Genomic DNA, 9433 nt, shown 5'->3' on the forward strand with positions numbered 1-9433 from the left:
ACAAATGTTTGTACTTATAGGCTAATTACGGGGTACCACACTGTACTTACAGGGTAACTACCGGGTTTAAGGAGTGTAGTTAGAGTATAACAACGGGGTTTAAGGAATGTAGTTAGAGTATAACAACAAGGTTTAAGGAGTGTAGTTAGAGTATAACAACGGGGTTTAAGGAGTGTAGTTAGAGTATAACAAGTATAACAACGGGGTTTAAGGAGTGTAGTTAGAGTATAACAACGGGGTTTAAGGAGTGTAGTTAGAGTACAACAACGGGGTTTAAGGAGTCTAGTTAGAGTATAACAACGGGGTTTAAGAAGTGTAGTTAGAGTATAACAACGGGGTTTAAGGAGTGTAGTTATAGTCTAACAACGGGGTTTAAGGAGTGTAGTTAGAGTATAACAACGGGGTTTAAGGAGTCTAGTTAGAGTATAACAACGGGGTTTAAGGAGTGTAGTTAGAGTATAACAACACTCCTTAAACCCCGTTGTTAGACTATAACTACACTCCTTAAACCCCGTTGTTATACTCTAACTACACTCCTTAAACCCCGTTGTTATACTCTAACTACACTCCTTAAACCCCGTTGTTATACTCTAACTACACTCCTTAAACCCCGTTGTTATACTCTAACTACACTCCTTAAACCCCTTTGTTATACTCTAACTACACTCCTTAAACCCCGTTGTTATACTCTAACTACACTCCTTAAACCCCGTTGTTATACTCTAACTACACTCCTTAAACCCCGTTGTTATACTCTAACTAGACTCCTTAAACCCCGTTGTTATACTCTAACTACACTCCTTAAACCCCTTTGTTATACTCTAACTACACTCCTTAAACCCCGTTGTTATACTCTAACTACACTCCTTAAACCCCGTTGTTATACTCTAACTAGACTCCTTAAACCCCGTTGTTATACTCTAACTACACTCCTTAAACCCTGTTGTTATACTCTAACTAGACTCCTTAAACCCTGTTGTTATACTCTAACTACACTCCTTAAACCCCGTTGTTATACTCTAACTACACTCCTTAAACCCTGTTGTTATACTCTAACTACACTCCTTAAACCCTGTTGTTATACCATAACTACACTCCTTAAACCCCGTTGTTATACTATAACTACACTCCTTAAACCCCGTAGTTAGACTATAAGTACAGATCTTATAATTCACTCCTTAAACCCCGTAGTTAGACTATAACTACAGCCCTAAACCCCGTTGTTATACTATAACTACATGCTTATTTGCGGGCTGTATTCTAAAGCGTTACCGAATATCTTTCAATAATCTTTATGACTAAAAGGCTAAAAGTAATCTCATGTGTAAGAAATGACTGTTCTCCATTGAAGTAGAAATTTAAATAATTAACTTGTTGGTTTTGGATTTATTTAGCTTCAAGAGTGCATTTTTGTTCATGTGACCCTCAACACAGGCTTTGAGAATCCCGGCCACTTACTGATACTTATGCTTAAATTAACCCACTCATATTCTGGTTTATTTTAAGAAAAACATTTCGGCTAGTGGAAATTCTAATTGGCTGGTAACTTTAAAATCTAGCAGCCATATTGGCAGGTGGTGAAAAAGTTAATTTCAAGCCCTGCAGGGAGAGCAGGTGGTGACATAGGAGTGGGTGAGAAAAGGATCAAATATTGGTAGTTAAGTTAAGACTGAATAATGACATCACAACTGTTAATTTAAAATGAGTTATTCCTCTAAACCTGGCTTCAAATGCCCCAAATTTTTCACGCTGGCGCCGTTCAGCCCTCAGCAAAATCTGGTAGCAAGGACATCATCAAAGTTGCCCATCCATGGGTTACGGCATGACAATATTTGTTCGGCCCCCGGCAACAATCTGGGTTTCTCATGTGGCCCCCCATGAAAAATAGTTGCCCACCCCTGTCTTAGACCCCCAAAAGCACGACACTTTTGTGGAATATGTCGGTAACCATGGTCTCAGTGCTTTACCCAAGTGACAGACACGTGGCTGAGGCAGCCGTGTCTCAAAGAAAGCCGGGAGCGCTGGTGGATGGTTGGCTGGAAGGCTTGTTTAAAACTCAAAATGGGGAATTACAGAGCAAAGCTGTCAAGATCAGGATGTGCCGAGGTGTCAACTTAATGGAAGAGAAGCAGAAGCGACCCTGACAGCAACATCAAGCAATCCAAATGAGCCGGAAGTGAGAGCTACCTGCCCAACTTTGTGGGGAGGAAGGAAGCCAAATGAGTGTGGAGCAGCTGAGACTATAGATAGTGTAAAAATAGAGAAGGTGGAAGCTAGGGAACAGCGGATGCAGACAGACAATGTTTGCCCTTTGCTTCATTGAGTGATTGTGAAGGAAGATCCATGGGTGAAGGACTGGTTGGAGAACTGGCCTTCCTTTCATTTCTCTGTCCGGACTCCCCCAAATTTCCTTCATGTCCCCTTTGTAGTTTTCCTGTACTCTTGTGTGGAGTTTTACTCATTTGAGAAATACAGAGAGTTATGTGGTGCTGATAGGCTTAATCAGCATTGTGGGAACTCGTTTGGCAATACTTGAGTCTAATGTCTAATGGATGTTCATTCATTATGTAAAAGTTACACACTCCAGCTTTAATGCCCCTTAATTTACTGCCGTCTTTTATCTTATTCTGCCCAACTTTCATGAGCCATGTTCAGAAAACAAGCTGCTTTTGCCAGCTTCTTCTTCTTCTTTTGGCTTTAATTAAATTCGGTGTTATTAAAAATGGCTCTAGAAAAGCCTAAATTTGGCATTCTAAAACCTACATTAGTCCCTGTCTAATTATTACAACTTTAAACACACACATAACACTCTCTTTGGAAAGCAGTGATTATGTACATAATTAGTGAAAATCCAAGACACCCATTCCAAATGGTAAAAGAGGTGTGCTGGAGGTGTCGATTATTTTTAACAGATCAGAGTAATTTTCACACCTTCCATACCTGGGCAAGCCCATCAGGCTCAACCTGCTCCAATTAAGATCCCATTTCAAGGCTCTCGTTAGACCTACTAGACCTACTGTAGGGGCCGGAGGGGCAGAGAGCTGCTGATGAGAAAGGAAGAGGAATGTTATGAGAACATGCCTTGCTCATGAACAAGTGTGGCGTGTAATATAAAATGGACAAGTTGCAGTATGAATTTGAAGTAAACATATTACAAAAAACAGCTAAAATCCTGAGTCTCATTAAGGCCAAAAGGTTCACTTTGCACTTTACCATGGACTACAGTGGTTAAATAATTCATTTCCTGGATCTTTTAATTACAATTAATGAAGATAGAAAATTGGACACATCTACATATAGAAAAGAAACTGACAGGAACACCATTCTGCACTCCACAAGCTTCCATCCTGACCATACAATCAGCAACATCCCCTATGGTCAGTTTGTCAGATTGAGGAGGATTTGTAGTAAACAGGAGGATTTTCAAACTAAAGCTAAAGAAATGTCTCAGCACTTTAAACAAAGGGAGTATAACCAGACAGTTATTGATCAAGCCATTGAAAAGCCAGTAGACGGGATAGGGGAGAATTATTAAACCCTCTCCCTAAACACACAGAAAAGCAAAATTACTTTTGTGTCTGAATATTCTACTGCTTATAGGCAAGTCAAGCATACTCTTAACAAACATTGGCGTATTTTAGAATGCGGTCCTGCTTTAAATCATTTGTCATCCTCCAGACCTAATTTTTCCTTTAAAAGAAGTACCGTAAATTTCGGACTATAAGCCGCGGCTTTCCCCCCGTTTTTTGGCCCTGCGGCTGATTTTTTCAAAAAAAAAAAAAAAAAAAAAAATCTCTTTTTTAGCACTCTTTCTAACTATAAATCCACTTCTGTTTTAATTTCCTCTCTTGCCCTCTTTTCACCACACCGCGGACACTGTGTGCACTGTAAAAAAAAACACAGGTGGTGTTGTGTTATGTTGTTTTGTTGAAATGTTAATAAATGGGAGCTTCCTCAAACAGCCATCTCTTTCCCGACAATCCCCTCTGTGCATGAACCCTTACATATGGTAATTAAACATTAAAACACAATTAAAAAAAATATATATATATATATATATATTAAAACAAACAGGCAATTTTGCTGCTGCAGCTTATACTCCGGTGCGGCTTATAGTGTGGAAATTACGGTAGAAATGTAAGAGATGTTGTTGTCAGTTCTATGTTTAAGGAACCTACTCAAACCAACTGGCTTTCCCAACAAGTGTATGGTAACTATAGATGTGGGAAGTGTGCACACTGCTCTAATACACTTGACACCAAAACATTTAATCATCCACATTCAGGAAAGAAATATAAAATAAAGGAATTAATTAATTGTCTCTCCACCCTTGTTGTTTATGTGTTGAAATGCCCCTGTGGCCTTATGTGTGTGGGTCAAACAAACCCCATCTTAAACTGAGAGTTGCAGAGCACAAAGCTGCCATTAGAAATAACAATATGGATTATGCTATTGCTACGCATTACAAAGAAAAAAAAACATGGTGCAGCCAGCTCTCTCAAATTTATTGGCATAGAAAAAATCCAGCCCAACCCAAGAGGACGTAATTTGATCAATCAACTTTTGAGACGAGAGGCATTCTGGATATTTCAATTGAACACCATTGCACCTTTTGGCCTTAATGACACAGGATTTGAGCTGTTTCTTGTAATTTTTATTAATTGTTATCTCTCTCCACAGGTAATCTGGAGCCTAGGGAGAGACGAGCCACTCAATCCCCTGACACTCACTCCCTTTTAGTGATAGAGGGCGTTATAGGGTCCTTTATCCTCCATCCTGTATACTGTATATATATATTATACATCTTTATTTTTGGTTTTTGCTCCAAGTAAAATGTCCTATGATCACTCACGATTCAGTAGGTCACGACGAGTCTGCTTGGTTCCAGCCTTAAAACTTGTTATACATATAAGGATTTTTCATATAAGGATACCGTACATATAAACTTTTTTCTAAATCTATGGAGAATATGAATGGTAAATTCACTTCCGGGGCAAGAGATGTCACGTGACTGTTCAGCTCTATTTGTACATTATGTTTTATACTTCCAGTTTTTGTGAATACTACCAATATAAGCTCAACAATGTGTACATATAATCAAAATGTAAATACAATATGGAAAATCCAAGTTCTGATTTTTATTTGAGTTGCTAAATTTACATTTGCACGAAAACACTGAATTTATTATGGTCAATAAACTAATTCCACATTGCATGACACTTGGTACAGTTATATGTTTTGATGATAGAGCATTAGTTAACATGAATAACAAAATACGAACTGCAGATTGCAAATATAGAGCACAAAAACATTGGTATTCTCAAAAGAAAAACGAGAGTAGAGCGGCAAAATAAAGCCATGGCATTGAAATGAACCCACTTGTTAGATCTACAGCTCAGAATCATGAGTTTGAGTTAGCATGTGCTGGTCTTAAAGGGACAGCTGCTCACCCTAAAATTCCAAAATACATATTTTTCCTCTCACTTGTAGAGTTATTTATCCATCTAGATCGTTTTGGTGGTTGCCTGGGTTTTGGAGATATCGGCTGTAGAGATTTTTGTCTTCTTTCCAATACAATGGAACTGGATGGCACTCAGCTTGTGGTGCTCAAAGTGCCAAAACAATACATTTGAAAAACTCAACAGCAATATCTCTTTCCAGAAATCATGACCCGGTTACTCAAGATAATCCACAGACCTTGTTGTGAGCAGTTTCATCTAGGAACTATTTTCTTTCAACTGAACTACTCCCACTAGCTGCTGTTAGCGGAACTAGCTAGCAGCTAGCGGGTGTAGTTCGGTCAAAAGAAAATAGTTCCTACCTGAACCTGCTCACAATAACGATTATCTTGAGTTAATGATGATTTCTGGGAAGAGACATTGCTGTTGAGTTTTTCACCTGTATTTTTTGCACTTTGAGCACCACAAGCCGAGTTCCATCCAGTTCCATTGTATTGGAGAGAAGGTAGAAATCTCTATGGCTGATATCTCCAAAACTCAGCAACTCACACAAAATTATCTAGATGGATAAATAGCACTACAGGTAAGAGGAAAAAATGTATTTTGTATTTTAGGGTGAGCTGTCCCTTAAACCCTGGAGCAGGTGCTGGTCTTAGCCCTGCAACTTAACCTGAGTTTGAGCTAGCATGTGCTGGTCTTGGCATCTTAGCCCTCCAGGTGATTAGAGATGAGAGCCAGCGTACACCTCAGCTGGTCTTTCTTCTCCTTCAGGTTGGTCTCCAGGCTGCAAGCCTCCATCACAATGTCCTCCAGCTCCTTCACCTGGGAGGCATTAGCTGCAGCTCTCTCACTGCAACACACACACACACACACACACACACACACACACACACACACACACACACACACACACACAGAGCCTCATGGAGATACCACAAGTATAACTTAAAGTCTCAAAAACCACAAACGATTGAAAGATTATATCATTTGTTAAGAAAAACTGAGAAGAACCCCACAATAATTATGTTTTCTTAATCTGACAGAGTAAAAGGCATGAGGCTGGAGAAATTGGAGAGTTTGCAGCATATTAGCAGGACTTTTAAATGTATTCCGAAAGGAAAAATCCTGTTAAAAAAGATATGGCTGGTTGATGTATGTGGTCATGTATTTCACTCCCACCAATAACTGCCCAAATGTAGACTACATAACATTTTGTCAAGATATTTCCAGCACAGTTACAGTTTGAAAGCAGAAAGTTTTAACATTTTGAGACTGTTAAAAATAACAGCTGTTGACAATGTACATCTATGCAATGTTCCCTGTATTTCTTTTTCCCGTGGACAACTGACCAAACAGTGAACATAAGGTTTTGATGTCTGTCCCTCATCAAAGAGCAAGAGCTTCTTTCTAGAGCCACCATTTTGCACTGACAATCAACAATCAATCAATCTTATATTTATATAGCGCCAACAAGAGTTATCTCAAGGCGCTTTACAAATAGAGCAGGTAGGAGACCAGGCTCTACATTTTAGACCCAACAATTGCAACAATTCTCACATGCACTGGTGATTTTGCTGCAAGGTCATGTGGCAATTGAAACAATTTCCCAACAAGAGCAGCACTTGGCGACGCGGCAAGTAAAAAAAAACTTTTAACGGGGAAGAAACCAAGCAGACCTGGCTCTTGGTGGGCGTTCATCTGCCATGAGCTACAAAAGTACTGAAAGCTAAAACACAGAGGCTTTTAAAAATGTCTTTCCCCATCACAGACATGAGATGAATCTGGCAACACACACTTATTTGAGGGGGAGAAGGCAGAAGGGGTGTGGTCACGGGTTGGCGAGATACCACCACAGCAAGCTTGGATGCGAATCTGGCGTGCTTTGGCCCAACTCCAGAGAAGGTCCATCTCGGCCGCGACTCGGCATGTTTAAACCAGGCAGCTAGCTTGGGCAGAAGAAGCCGCGGAAGTGATACTGAAAGCTGTAGTTCCTCGAATGGCCGCTTGAGGCTGGCTCCATGGAGCCTGGATTGAACATGTTTACAGCCTGGTTCAAAACACAGTTTTGGTCTATATAACTAATTACACCTTAGTAACCCTAACCCTAACAAAATAATAGAACAGACGGGGCTCTATCTTCCCCCTGGCCTTAGGCGCTAAACTGGCGTTAAACGCAAAAAAACACGCTTTGCGCCTGCCTACCCGTGACTCGGGAAGATAGCATCATGTTTTTACGCCTCTAAATACGCTTTACGCTGAAGAGGCGTGGCGCAGTGCCAGAATGGGCGTTTCGGCCTTAAATACCAGTCTAAAGCTATCTTCCCAACTGGCGTTAATTTTGCGGTTAGCGCTTTTCAAAACCAGGCCTTATTCACTGCACCAGCTGCCCTACCAAGCCACACAGACACACGTGCATTTCTCCCAGCATGCATTGAGGCTTACTACATTTTTACAAGAAAAAGCAACCAAATCAGCCTAAGTAGGCTAAGTGGTAGATCGAAATAATATTTATGTTAACACAAAATGCAATTGTAGAACATTTCAATATTGGACAAAATAAAACATAAAAATCAAAACACAACCCTATGTGAAACATACATGTAATCCAGGTGGCATATATATCCGTCGCAAATACAACGTGGTATAGTCGAGTGACAACCGTAACACGGTTGTACTGTGATGTCCGCTCCAACAAGACTTAGCTAACTTGACACGTACTTTTTCAACAAAAACACATTTATGCCATGACTTTACATAATGTATCTTTATGTCGCATCATATAGCCTGTGCTGTGATGTGCAGGAGCAGCAGGTAGCCTACAAGTTATAAAACAGCCTGCCCTGAATGAGCCGAGTGGGGGTGCTTGTTCACTATTGTGAAAGTTATGTGTTTACAACATAAAGATCATGGAATTGGATGGTATCACAAATGTCACGGATAGGTAATGTTCTATATTGTACAGGGAGACCATCAGCCCTGCTGAACAGATCTGTATTTGCCTGGCTGTAGGTTGAATCGTTTTATTCAGGCTATGATCTGTGATGCGCTGAGATATCCAAATTGGCATGAAGAGATGACAGCATGCAGCCGCAACCGGACTGGATTGAGTGGATCGGAGCTTGGAAAGGAAGACTGTCATTGCTTTACTGCAGTTCACCAATGGCCACAGTTGTGAATAATTCTATGCTTAAAAGGCGTGGTTAAATGGTTAACGCCGGCTTTAGTACCGAGGAAAAATTAGGGAATGCGCCTGACCACGTCCACTAATAGCACTGCGCCAGGCCTTAAATTAGCATTTAAGGCCAGGGGGAAGATAGAGCCCACAGTATCTTGGACCTTTCAGAAGGAGATTAAGTTATCCTCATAGACTTCCTGCAAGGTTGGTAATGCAGAAGTTTTTCATTTTGTCAAACAGCTGAGCCATGTCAACAAACAAACATGAGCTAGGCAAAGTTTAGTTAGCCGGTGGCGACCGTTATCTTAGTTGACGTCAACATGACGGTCTGTTAGAATGCACTCGCAGGCTCATTGGATCAAGCTCCTTGAGTGTGAAATGATCCATCTGTCTCTCTTTTGACTAGCCAGTCCTTCACCCACAGATGTTAGCCCTTTGCGCTTGTGTTTTCCCCCTCCGCATATCAATAAACTGGCTATAAATGCACCGATAGTTCTTTCCCTTGTCTCAGGGACACTATAACGAAAGAAAGTAGCCAGCGCCAGAAGAAAACCTGATACATATCCAGTAGTAAGAAAACAATACAAAATAAGATACGAAGGTACAGTTACAATGACATTTCTTGATACAGTATAATCTAGTGAGAGAAACAAGAAAGCAATATGACAGATGAAACATTACCAATCTAGCTAGCAGTGAAATAAAAACTGCTGCTGCATGAGACTTGATAATTTTTGAATTGCTGTAACTATCAAGTTGCATGGAAATTATGTTTCATGCAATTTGCAACCTTCAACTA

This window comes from Poromitra crassiceps, assembly GCF_964638095.1.
Source record: "Poromitra crassiceps genome assembly, chromosome: 3".
NCBI lineage: Eukaryota > Metazoa > Chordata > Actinopteri > Beryciformes > Melamphaidae > Poromitra > Poromitra crassiceps.